The sequence below is a fragment of the Schistocerca cancellata genome, chromosome 3 (assembly GCF_023864275.1).
Source record: "Schistocerca cancellata isolate TAMUIC-IGC-003103 chromosome 3, iqSchCanc2.1, whole genome shotgun sequence".
Lineage (NCBI taxonomy): Eukaryota > Metazoa > Arthropoda > Insecta > Orthoptera > Acrididae > Schistocerca > Schistocerca cancellata.
The window spans coordinates 700315510-700328665 of NC_064628.1; positions in this window are offsets into that span (position 1 = coordinate 700315510).

A 13156-nucleotide genomic window follows, 5' to 3' on the forward strand; every position below is an offset into this window, starting at 1 on the left:
TGATCAAAGAGATACCTCTGTAGTTGTTACAATCTTTTCTGTTTCCATGTTTAAAGATTGGTGTGATTACTGCTTTCTTCCAGTCTGATGGAACCTGTCCCGACTCCCAAGCCATTTCAATTATCCTGTGTAGCCATTTAAGACCTGACATTTCACTGTACTTGATGAGTTCCGACTTAATTTCATCCACCCCAGCCGCTTTATTGCACTGCAATCTATTGACCATTTTCTCCACTTCCTCAACTGTGATCCTATTTCCATCATCATTCCTGTTCCATTGTACATCGAAATCTGAAACATTACTGATCGTATTTTCACCTACATTGAGCAACTCTTCAATATATTCCCTCCATCTGCCCAAGGCATCAACAGGATTCACTAGCAGTTTTCCTGACCTGTCCAAAATACTTGTCATTTCCTTCTTACCTCCCTTTCGAAAACTGCTAATTACACTCCAGAATGGTTTTCCAGCAGCTTGACCCAAGGTCTCCAACCTGTCTTCCCAAGATTTCTTCTTGGATGCTGTAATTATCTGTTTGGCTTTGTTTCTTTCTTCAACATAACTTTCTCTGTCTACCTGAGTTCTAGTATGTAGCCATTTTTGATATGCCTTCTTTTTCCTTTTACAGGCTGCCTTACCTGTGTCATTCCACCAAGCTGTTTGTTTCATCCTACATTTACACACTACTGATCCAAGACATTCTTTGGCCACTTCTAGTACTGTGTCCCTGTACCTTGTCCATTCCTTTTCCAGTGACTGCAATTGACTACATTCAACTAACTGGTACCTTTCTGAGATCACTGATATGTTCTTGTGTCTGATTTCCTTATCCTGAAGTTTCTCCACTCTTATCGTCCTATACATGGACCTGACCTCCTGCACTTTCGGCCTCACAATACCAATTTCACTGCAGATTAAATAGTGATCAGTGTCATCAAAGAATCCCCTGAATACACGTGTGTCCCTCACAGCCTCCCTTAATTCCTGATCTGTTATTATATAGTCAGTGACAGATCTGGTTCCCCTGCCTTCCCAAGTATAGCGGTGAATGTTCTTATGTTTAAAAAAGGAGTTTGTGATTATTAAGCCCATACTGGCACAGAAATCCAAGAGTTGTTTCCCGTTCCTGTTGGCCTCCATACCCTCTCCAAATTTACCCATAACCTTTTCATACCCTTCTGTTCGATTTCCAATCCTGGCATTAAAATCACCCATGAGCAGAACACTGTCCTTGTCCTTTACTCTAACAACTACATCACTGAGTGCCTCATAAAAACTATCCATCTTATCTTGAACTGTCCCTTCACAATGCGAATATACTGACACAATCCTAATTTTCTTGCTAGACACTGTCAAATCTATCCACATCAGTCGTTCGTTTACGTACCTTATTGCAACTACGCTGGGTTCCATTTCTTTCCTGATGAAAAGTCCTACACGCCATTGTGCTATTCCTGCTTTGACTCCTGACAGGTAGACCTTGCATTCTCCCACTTCCTCATCTTTCTCACCCCTTAACCGAATGTCACTAACAGCTAAAACATCCAACTCCATCTCACTTGCAGCCTCTGCAAGCTCTACCTTCTTCCCAGAGTAGCCCCCATTGATATTAATAGCTCCCCATCTCGTTACCATTCGTTTGCCGAGTCATATCTTAGGAGTCCCTGGTTTGTCAATTAGAGGTGGGACTCCGTCACCTCCAAAGGTCCGAGACATTTTGCTCTGATTGTTGTCAGCATCCTATCTATAGTACCAGAGAAGCAGGTTGCTAGCCTTACTTACCCCGGGTCCCATTGAGTTTTACCCCTAACGGTTGAGGGACTAACCGGTGGATTTGGTAGTCTTTGCCGTCTGAGCACAAAGGTGGCCACGACTCGGAATATGTCCGAGATGCCCAGCCTTATTCCAAAGTAACTGGTATCCCCACTGTCAGGACCACTTACTTGGCCACTCATACGTTGCCCGTGGTTCATGAACCAGGTCATGATACCAGGAACCCATACCATGAACCACGAGCAGAGAACTATTCCCAGCAATTTTAAACGAACACAGGTAACACTCATTCGCTGAGTCACAGAACTGCCATAGCAGAATTCAAGAACGTACTCTGAATTCCGACGCATTGATGCACGCTTTATCGAAATGGCATCTCATATTGCACCACCATGAATTCCGAAAACACCCATAATTTCAAACCAAACTCGAACTCTTCGCACTTGACACCGTAACAGAAACAGATGCAGCTAATTACCCTACGTGAGTGCAGTGATTCTACCCTTACAAAATCTTTCGATCCAGATGGATCGAGATCTTTTTTACAGGAAAAATGCAGTTTGTTATGCCGATCGTTGAGTGAGGTGCGGACACACAATTAATAGCTGAAGTGCCTGACGGGCATTTGGTACCATTTCTAATTATGTAACACATAAAACACATAGTGTATAATATTATTTGGAAAATTAGATTTTTTTGCAGATGAGTAGTTATCTCTAAGAAAATATTATCGAACATAAAATATAGTAATAGATATTTCTTGCCAAGTTATCATACGCTTCGCAGACTGGCAACTACCTCTTAATACAAAATAAGGATAAGGGGCTTTTCAAATCTTTATATTTTAGTCTTGAAACTGGAAAGAGATCTAGAACAAAGAGCGGATTTTTAAAAAAAATTAGATTACAGCGAACAGAAGATTACTGCAAAGCTATTGTTCACTAGACAAGTAAGGTGTTCTGAAGTTAAACTTATCTTAATAAACAGGTATGGGCAGCTGAAACATGCCATCTGTTGGTTGACATTGTCGTGTTGCCCTTATGACGCCAGTCTGCATTCCTCCCTGATAAGTCGCTTGATATTTTAACATACGGGCAATATCTGGGTTCAGATGATATTATCTTAATAGATTGCATTTTGAAAGGGCATTTATCAATGTCCTTTGACACTAATGTTTTCTAGCCTAGCACCATTTCTGCATTAACATCTGGACGCTTCGATCATCTCTTTGAGATGTTCAGTTGCTTCCATCAGTACTATTGGGTTCCATAATCCAACATTTTTATCGCTCGGTAAGTACGATTGGCCACCTACAGAGAATGTAATTCTGTGGTCTTCATGCTACTAATTTGTCTGAGAGTTACACAATTAATGAAGCGGAAAACGGTGACGTTCTTAATTTGACCACCAGCAGAATCACAAAATGTATAGAGCTCTTTAATATCGTCATCCAAAGTATGAGTGATGAAGTGAAAAAGGAATGACGTCTTTTCATTTGCGCACTTTTTTGCAGTGCATTCATTATGAACATAAAAAAATGTATTGGGAAAGAGATTGCATCAGAGTTCTTTTTGCTCTGGCCCGGGTGAGTCACCACTGACTTGCTTGCTAGTTTCCCCTGAAAAATTAGCTTACCTGGTTCTTTTCCCTTAGAGAAAAACTATGAATGATAAAATCTCTGAACTCGCTTGCTTGTTTTTTTTTTTCCTTTTTTTCAGTTTTACCCTCTCCGCTGGCGCCTGTGATCACTCTGAATCGAAATGGAGTAATAACTCAATTTTGAAATAAAGATGACTTATCTGGGTTTTTTCTCCCTGACCCAGGATATCTTAACGTAAAACTGGGCATGCCACGAAATATAAAGATTTAATAACTTTGAACTATAGGATTAGTGAGAAATAACTGGAGTCTGTCATGTGTGGGGAGACTAAGTGGAACGTTGCAGGTAAATCGAATAACTTATTTTATCTCGTCTACGTCTACATCTATACTCTGCGAACCACTCTGAAGTGCATGGCAGACGTGTAATGGTTAGATACGGGTAGCTGCAGTTTGCTGACGATTGTTTGCAATACATTATTTGGGTGCAGACTGGTATACAAGTCAAATGCAAGGGATCCGAATTACATAGAACTAATAGATTGAGCATGAAGAAGATGACGCGAATGCCTACAGACTTGGTTAACTGGAGGTGGAATTTAACACAAATGCTGAACAATCTTAACTGACAAGAGAACGACACTAAATCCCTCAGAAAATGATGTTTAGTAAATTCCAAGAATCGGTTTTCAGTCCAGAATCTATGAATATTGATCAGTGCCCTAAGGGCCTGCAGTAAATGAAGCATTATACTAATAACTGTTCGCACACAGTGCGCTCAAGTCATAGATGGAGTACATGTGCAGAATGGTAAAAATAATTCTTTGCTATGGACCTGTATTGAACCTCAGAGTAAATATTATGTACATCCAGAACTAGTAAATACTTTCGTGCAAAAGAACCATCCCAACGTTAGTCTTAACCGATCCATGGACACAGTGGAAAACTCAAATCTGTATGACCGGATGGTACTGGAGCCCTGCTCCTTCGTAATGAGATTTCAGCTCTTTTACCAATGCCTCATCTCACAATGTGGAAGTAAATGACGTTATGGCAACAGTGCTCAGCTCATTTACTAGTGTAGCCCAATAAAAAGAATTATACTTCAACACAAATATCAGTGAGCTAGTGTTTTCAGCAAGGTATTCCACATCTGTTGCATTATTTAGCCATTGCTTGCGAAATTGATCCAAATTGCCAAAATCTTATTGTGCTGTAACAACCCAGTCTCCAGATGGGTTTAATTCCTGACTGCAAGTAAATAAATGGCATACGACACTTTCATTGAATAGCTTCCGTATGGTAACACACCTGCTAAATAAGGATATTCGAATGTCAGCAGCTATCATCCATGATCATGCTTAAGGTACTCTTTTTTTTTCTAGATTTTTTCAAGGAACTTCCTTTTAATTTTTCTCGAGCTTCAGATGATATTATCTTAATAGATTGCATTTTGAAAGGGCATTTATCAATGTCCTTTGACACTAATGTTTTCTAGCCTAGCACCATTTCTGCATTAACATCTGGACGCTTCGATCATCTCTTTGAGATGTTCAGTTGCTTCCATCAGTACTATTGGGTTCCATAATCCAACATTTTTATCGCTCGGTAAGTACGATTGGCCACCTATAGAGAATGTAATTCTGTGGTCTTCATGCTACTAATTTGTCTGAGAGTTACACAATTAATGAAGCGGAAAACGGTGACGTTCTTAATTTGACCACCAGCAGAATCACAAAATGTATAGAGCTCTTTAATATCGTCATCCAAAGTATGAGTGATGAAGTGAAAAAGGAATGACGTCTTTTCATTTGCGCACTTTTTTGCAGTGCGCCATCTATTGTTTGCTGCATACTATTATCGCACTGGAAGGGGTATAATATGCTTCTAGCTGAATTATTGTGATCTCTATTACGTGAATTTCTACAAGCTGCTGTAAAGAAACGCGTGACGCAACGATAAAAACATGAGAACTCTCTAAATGGTCGTTTTTCTTTTTGTGATAAGTCTATCACGTGTGCGTATTTCAGCTGCCTCTCTAAACAAACAATCGTCGCTCCAAGGACACGAGTTTTATTAATTTTAATGAGTAATCGATTTAGTTTCAAACTAATGTGTGAATTTATGCCACACTCTTGTTGGTTTTCAAAACTCTTGGTGGAATATAGCATTTGTGGAAACTTTAGACGTCACTAAGCGTACAGTGCAAAATTCGAGTTTCGTCTGAAATAAAGCCAGTTACGTTTTCTCTCTCGGCTAATCAAAAATTTCATTTGTGTTTTTATGAGACAAGTAGTCTGTTACAAATATAAAATCAGCTTTGTCTTCAGAAAATCTACAAGGCATACCCAGTTTCTGTTTGTAAATTTCTTAATTTCTGTATTTGTTAATAGATTTGTCTGTCTTTCGCTTATTTTATCTGTGATTGTGACAATTAGTTGTCGTCCGGTTGTGGTATAAGAAACTGAAATCCAATAACAAAGATTATTACAGAACTGAAGACAAGTGGTTTCTGTTTTAAAGTATAATTTTTTAATTGTATTCACGGGTAAGTTCAGGTCGATTCATAAAATAAATCACTTTGTTTTCCGTACAGCGTCTTAAGCAGAAAACCTGATCTTACAAAAAAGTGCTGAATATTTTGCATTCTCCGTGAATAACATTCTGATTAACAAATACTGAATTTCCGACTGGTGCCCGAATCTGAAGTTTCTCGAAACATGTCATTTTCGTGCATGAGATTGTTTTCAGTGTGACATGAACACTTTATTTCATTTGCGATTAGCTAATTTCACCACCCCGGACATTCTCAAGCAACATCATGTATGAACTATGCGATATGATTAAATTTATCAGCACTCTTAGGTAAAAATGGATCATAATTAGAACTGGGCAAAACGCACTTCTCATTGGCGGAGGTACAGAACGAGGTGGTGCAATTGCTCGCGCGCTGGTTTCCTGTCCGGTCATCAGGATTTAAAGTTCCCCTGGTTCCACAAAGCGTTTTAAGGACAATTCCGCCACAGTTCCTTTGAAAGGGACATGGCCGATTTTCTTCCCATAGTTCAAGCTTGTGTTCCGTCTCTAACGACAACATCGTCGACAGTATATTAAATCCATATCTCCATTCCTTCCTTTTTTTACTGTCAGAGACCAAAGTAGCCAAGAGTTTAAAAATATTGGAACCAACTGAGATTTGAAATCCGGACGTTTGGACTTCTACTCCAGTACTTATTCCCTCAGCCACCCAGTCACGTTATCCACAACTCATTTATTTAAGTAAGAGGACGACATAAACGAAAACTGTAAGTTCCGTGGCATCTTGCCATTTTGATATAGTTATACAAATTGGAACATTATTCGTAGTCTGAAGAACTGCTGATAGGGTCATGGATGAGACAAAAAAACATACACACACACACAAAGTGTGGCTCTTTAGGTGAACTCGGAATGTTCAAATTAAATCTTACTTTACTAACAAATAATTAATTTCCTGCAGAAGAGTGTGACAGTCGCAAAAGAGTGAGTTGTGTTAGCCGCACGAATTGTATAAATATTCACCACAATTGCTTTTATTTTCCTTGAATATTCGACAGAAGCTCGTAGAAAAATTTCATTACGGTTACACAGTTCAGACCACATTTCTCTTACAACAGTTTAGTATTTAAAAAATTCTCAAGTCACGGTTTAAAAAAATGTATTATCCGTTCTTCTTATAACAACAGAGTCAGTATTCTTTGGGATTAAATATTTACCTTTTTAAGCGACATATTTTTTCCGTAATTGGGCTATTTTTATTATCCCACCTCGCACATCTGATTCAGCGTACCGTGATTGTTATCATGTGATCAAACTAGATAGATAACCTAAAAAAGTGTGCGTAACACCCAAAATACATGAGTACCTAAGCAGATGTCTGCACATAACCTAAAATTCATTTGCCGGCAGGCAGTGCTTTTCTGTATTCATCAATTTAAACATACAAGCTGCTCTTTCTGTATGGCCTGAAGATGACTGATGACAAACGAATTCGATAATTTCTGTGAAAATTTGCATGGTTACGCCAATGAATAAGCAGTTAAAAAGTAAGAAATTTGTCTATCATAATCTGGTCTCTGTTACCGCATAACGTCTTTCCTTTCCAAAACTGGGTGCGTTAAAGGTCCTTTGGCTATTTTAGTATAGCAGTAGGTGTCTTTCTTAGACTTTCTGATTCTTCAAAGGCTCTGAGAAAATGCAACCCGCATTGCAGACGAACAATGAGCCGATCACATTTAAAATTGTCAGAGCCGACCGTTGTGGCCGAGCCGTTCTAGGCGCTTCAGTCTGGAACCGCGCGACCGCTACGGTCGCAGGTTCGAATCCTGCCTCGGGCAAGGGTGTGTGTGATGTTCTTAGGTTAGTTATAAGTAGTTCTAAGTTCTAGGGGACTGATGACCTCAGATGTTAAGTCCCATAGTGCTCAGAGCCAAAGTTGTCAGAAAACATCAGAAGCGTCAGAAGCAAACAATTACGTCACAAATAAATGATGCTCTTGTGCTATTTCCTTATATAAATCTGTAGATATATTATAATTAAGGTTTTAAAATCTAACCAAATTCATATAAAAACACGGATATGTCTCAGATATGGGATATGACAATGACTAATTCGTAAGAGCAGACAGTTGAATAACTTCCTGTAGAATTAGTGTTCGTAATTTTTCTTCAAAACTTACCAGGCACTAATGCACTGTAGTTAGTTAAAATGGAAAAAAGAAAGACATTAGACAACCCTCCAAAATAGGGACACCGTGAAGTGACAGTAGTTACGTTTTGCAGTGTAATATTTTGCAAAAAGGATGAGAAGAATTTTCTTAATATAAAGACCAAAGTATTCTGGCACAACGCAGTTTCACTCACATTGGATACAGGGCCATATCAAGTATTGTGCTGGCAATCTTCATATTTACATTTACGAAATATCTCTCGTTCTACTTGAAAAACATGACACAACAAATGGTTCAAAGGGCTCTGAGCACTATGGGGCTTAACATCTGAGGTCATCAGTCCCCTAGAACTTAGAACTACTTAAACCTAACTAACCTACGGACATCACACACATCCATGTCCGAGGGAGGATTCGAACCTGCGACCGTAGCGATCGCGCGGTTTCAGACTGAAGCGCCTTGAACCGCTCTGCCACACCTGCCGGCCATGACACAACAAACCATAACTTGGGTCATCTTAAGATACCTCTCTTGTCTATAGTTATTGTATTCCGTTGATAGAACCACTGCATTCAGTATCTCGACGAATAAAAAATTTACAAATTTACTCACAGAGCAAAATATTCAATCCTTTGTCCACCATCTTTAAAGTTCTTGTTTAGATATCGGTAACGGTTCCGCAAATACTTGCAGATGAACATGTTAGGTGACCATTATATACTACAATAAATACTGTGCTATAGAAAATCCATCTGTATTAACTCTCTAGATTACTAAAGAAGTTGTTGCTACCATATACTGATAAACGCCAGATCCTGCTGCCTAGCGCTGACAATATGGAGAGTATTTAGGTATTACTTTCCTCTGCTGGTCTCTAAAACAGAAGCGAGTGACCACATATTAATGATCAGAATTGGAGATACCTGAGTAGTAGAGAGTAACACACATTACACCTTCATGACGCTGGCGACGCGTCGTGACACGAACTCCATGAGACACGTAAAGTGTTCGCGAGCCATCCTGATCCAAACCACAGGGTCGGTCAGAACTAAGTTTAAGGAGCGAATATTTCACTCCTATATTTGCTCAATAAAACTTAAAAGAAGGAGGGAAGATTGGAGTTTAACGTCCCATCAAGAGCGAGGTCATTAGAGACGGAGCAGAAAAGGATGCGGAAGGATCTCAGCCGTTGCCGTTGCCAGGGCACTTATTACGAACCTAAACTCGGAGAGACCCTCTGCTCATTGACATATGTCATTTTTCTTTATGCTTCCATTTTTTACGGCCATTTTCTGAAACTCCAGAGGCACTTATGAATAACCCTGCGTGTGTGGGAAAGAGGCTTCTGAAACCTCTAGCGATGAGGTAATTGTGGAGGCTACGACTGTTCACAGCTTCCTGTTGTCCAACAGTGAACTGTCGAGTAACTTGTAATGGAACCTGTGCCCTCCGCGATAGTCGATGGCGACCCCTTTCATCTATAGATTGCTGCTCCTCACTACATTTACCCGAACTGAAGTAGTCACCTACAACCTCGACGCGACGATGTGTGAAAATCTCAGCGCCTGCAAGTCCTACCTGCCTGCGGTCAAATGCACCATGTATTTGAGGGCTGTCACTTACTTCAGCAATAATGGAATACATTGGTAATCACAGTATCGATTCCAAAAGAGTTGCTCTACAACGGAAGTTGATTATCGATTCATTGAGGACGTAGTAAATATTTTAAATGATAAAATATCACCAACTGGAATCTGAGATTTTCTGTGACATATCAAAGGCATTTGAATGTGTCAAGCGTAATATTCCATCAAAGAAATGAAATTTTAATAGGATACATAGTTCAGCACATTCCTGTTTTAGTTCCTATTTTAGAAGTGCAATTCAGAGTGCTACAACTAGGATGTTGGAATAATGCAAATGGTCGACAACATATCATCTTCAAGGGATTAAATCACAATCGCCTTTCTGCAAAATTCAGCCATGTGCCCATTACTGTTCTTGCTCAGTGTTAATAATCTACCAGTTCATCTGAATCAAGGAGAAAAATTAATCCCCTTTACAGATGATGCTATCATTATTGTCAGTCCACTTAAAGAAGCATTCACAGGGAAAATAGCAAATAATATTTTTTCTGGGGATATTTACTGATTTTACACAAATCGACTAGCTCTAAACTTTCAAAAAACACAGTTCATCTACTTTTGTTCCCTCAAAAGTATTCCAACTAAAGCGAATGAAGTTTACTAACAAAATATGATAAACAGGGTAGAAAGTTCTAAGTTATTGTGTATACAGATAGGTGAAAACTTAGACTGGAAATTATATATACAGTAGATCTGCTAAAACGTTTTATTCAGTTACTTTTCCCATATGAATAATTCGGATCTTTAGCGATAGATGTACACTAGTACAATACTAGAAGGAAAAATGAGCTGGGCTTCCCTGTAGTGATCTTACCTTGGCACAGAATAGAGTGCAATACACAGCTCACAGCTACAAAAAACTCCTTAATATCCTGGCCATTGTGTGAGGCACACAGTCTAAGTTTTATTCACAAGTAGATGACAATTGTGCATTGGGTTCTGTTTAAAAATAGGCGTACTGCTGTTCACATCTTCGTAACGAATGAAGTTACACGGAAGACAGTTATGCTGTTAATGTTCCCCTGGTAGCTAAACAACATTTTTTTCCTAGACAAAAAATTATTTGGGTTGGTCAAGATGAGATAATAATAACACCATCTACATTCTGCACGAAAGGAAATATTACGCAGGGGTTTCTCAACCGCAGATCACATTAATACGTCCACATCTGTAATTCACCAGCAAGCTTACGCTTTGTGGGAGAGAGGGGTGGACACTTCTGTTCCTATCGCCTATGGTACAAGGGAAGAACTATTGCTGGTAAGCTTCCCTGTGCGCTCGAATCTTTTTAATTAAATCTTCATGGTTTTTCCGCAAGATACACGGAGTAGGAAGCAATATATTTGTTGACCATTCCAGAAACGTACACCGCCTCATGGAGCTTTCGACGTTACCTACTACGTCATTTATATATACTGTGGAAAGTAATAGTTCTATAGTACTCACATGGGACTCGCCAGAAATTACCACACACATTAAAAAAAAAAAAAAAAAAAAAAAAAAAGATTTTGCATCACCCTGGTTTCCAGAACTCCTGAAGATAGATGTTGGCCGTGGATATTGTATCACAGACACAGTCCCTTTGACTGTTCAGAGATGTCACTAAACCCGCCCAGAGATGTAAACAACCATGCATGAGCAGCTATTAGACGGAAGGGGTCCGACAGCTGATCAGTTCCAGCCATTCCACCAGGAAGGAGGTACACGGCTCGTGTTGTCTGTAGCTCAACCATGACTAGACTGTCATTACCGCGGTTCGATCACGTTCGCATTGTCACTCTGTGCCAGGAAGGGCTCTCAGCAAGGGAAGGGTCCAGGCGTCTCGGAGTGAACCAAAGCGATGTTGTTCGGACATGGAGGAGATACAGAGAGACAGGGACTGTCCATAACATGCCTCACTCAGACCGCCCAAGGGCTACTACTGCAGTGGGTGACCCTACCTATGGAGGGACCCAGACAGCAACGCCATCATGTTGAATAATGCTTTTCGTGTAGCCAAGGATGTCGTGTTACGACTCAAACTGCCATGGGTCAGGTCACTGTTGGTAGTGAATGAGGTCCGGCGGCACACCACGGACACCCTGTGTCTCATGTGTTACCTCTCACGCAATTGTATCGTGGTGCCATTTTTCAGCAGGACAGTGCTTGTCTACACATGGCTGGTCCATCTTCAGTTATTGAACAATATGAAAAAAGAAAGTAAATTAGGTACAAACTACGGTGTGGACACACTTTAATCAACATGTCAAAGTCATTACAGATATTAGGATTTAGGTTATGACATGTTCGATACGTCTGCCATCATTGGCGATGATGTGGCGCAGACGAATAGCGATATTGTGCAGGACCCGCTGAACTGTCGGAATATCGATGCTGTCGATGATCTCCTGATTTATTTTCAGCTCAACAATGGTTTTGGGTTTATAGCTGTATGTCTTGTCTTTAATATAGCTCCGCCGGCCGGAGTGGCCGAGCGGTTCTAGGCGCTACAGTCTGGAACCACGCGACCGCTACGGTCGCAGGTTCGAATCCTGCCTCGGGCTTGGATGTGTGTGATGTCCTTAGGTTAGATAGGTTTAAGTAGTTCTAAGTTCTAGGGGACTGATGACCTCAGCAGTTAAGTCCCATAGTACTCAGAGCCATTTGAACCATTTTTTTTTAATATAGCTCCACAAAAATGAGTCGCATGTGTTCAGATTTAGAGACTATGGCGGCCAATCGAGGCCCATACCAATGGCCTATGGGTACCACAGAGCCAGAAATCGGTTCCCCAAGTGCTCTTCCAGGACATCAGACCCTCACCTGCTTCGATGGGGTCGAGCTCCGTCTTGCGTGAACCATATCTTGTCGAAATCAGGATCGCTTTGGATAATGAAATCATATTCCAAAACCTTCGTGTCGCTCAGTAGTCACCGAGCCATCAAGGAATATCGCACCGATTATTCCATGACTGTACATTGCACATCACACAGTCACCCGTTGAGGGTGAAGAGACTTCTCGATCCCGAAATACGGATTCTCAGTCCCCCAAATGAGCCAGTTTTGCTTATTGACGAACCAATCCAAATGAAAGTGGGCTGCGTCGCTAAACCAAACCATACATACGCATACTAGTTCCCATCATGCCCCGCGGCCAGCCGTGCAGTTTGAACGTTCTAACGCAAACCGTTCAGAAGTTATGACGATTTTATTTCATATAGTTTAATAATTGTCACCACGTGCGAGTACCTATCCGGTGCACTGCAATGTCGCTAACGGTGAGTACAAACTCTGATGACAACACAGTCACGCGTCACGTCTAACTGTTCCTTTCACCAGGGCGACAGTCACGCTCTCTGACCGACGCAACAGGTCTGAAAAGCCATTTATCGTTAAGTGTTGGTGTTGACTTGTTCCTGTAACTGAGGAACAGGATCTATACACAGACGA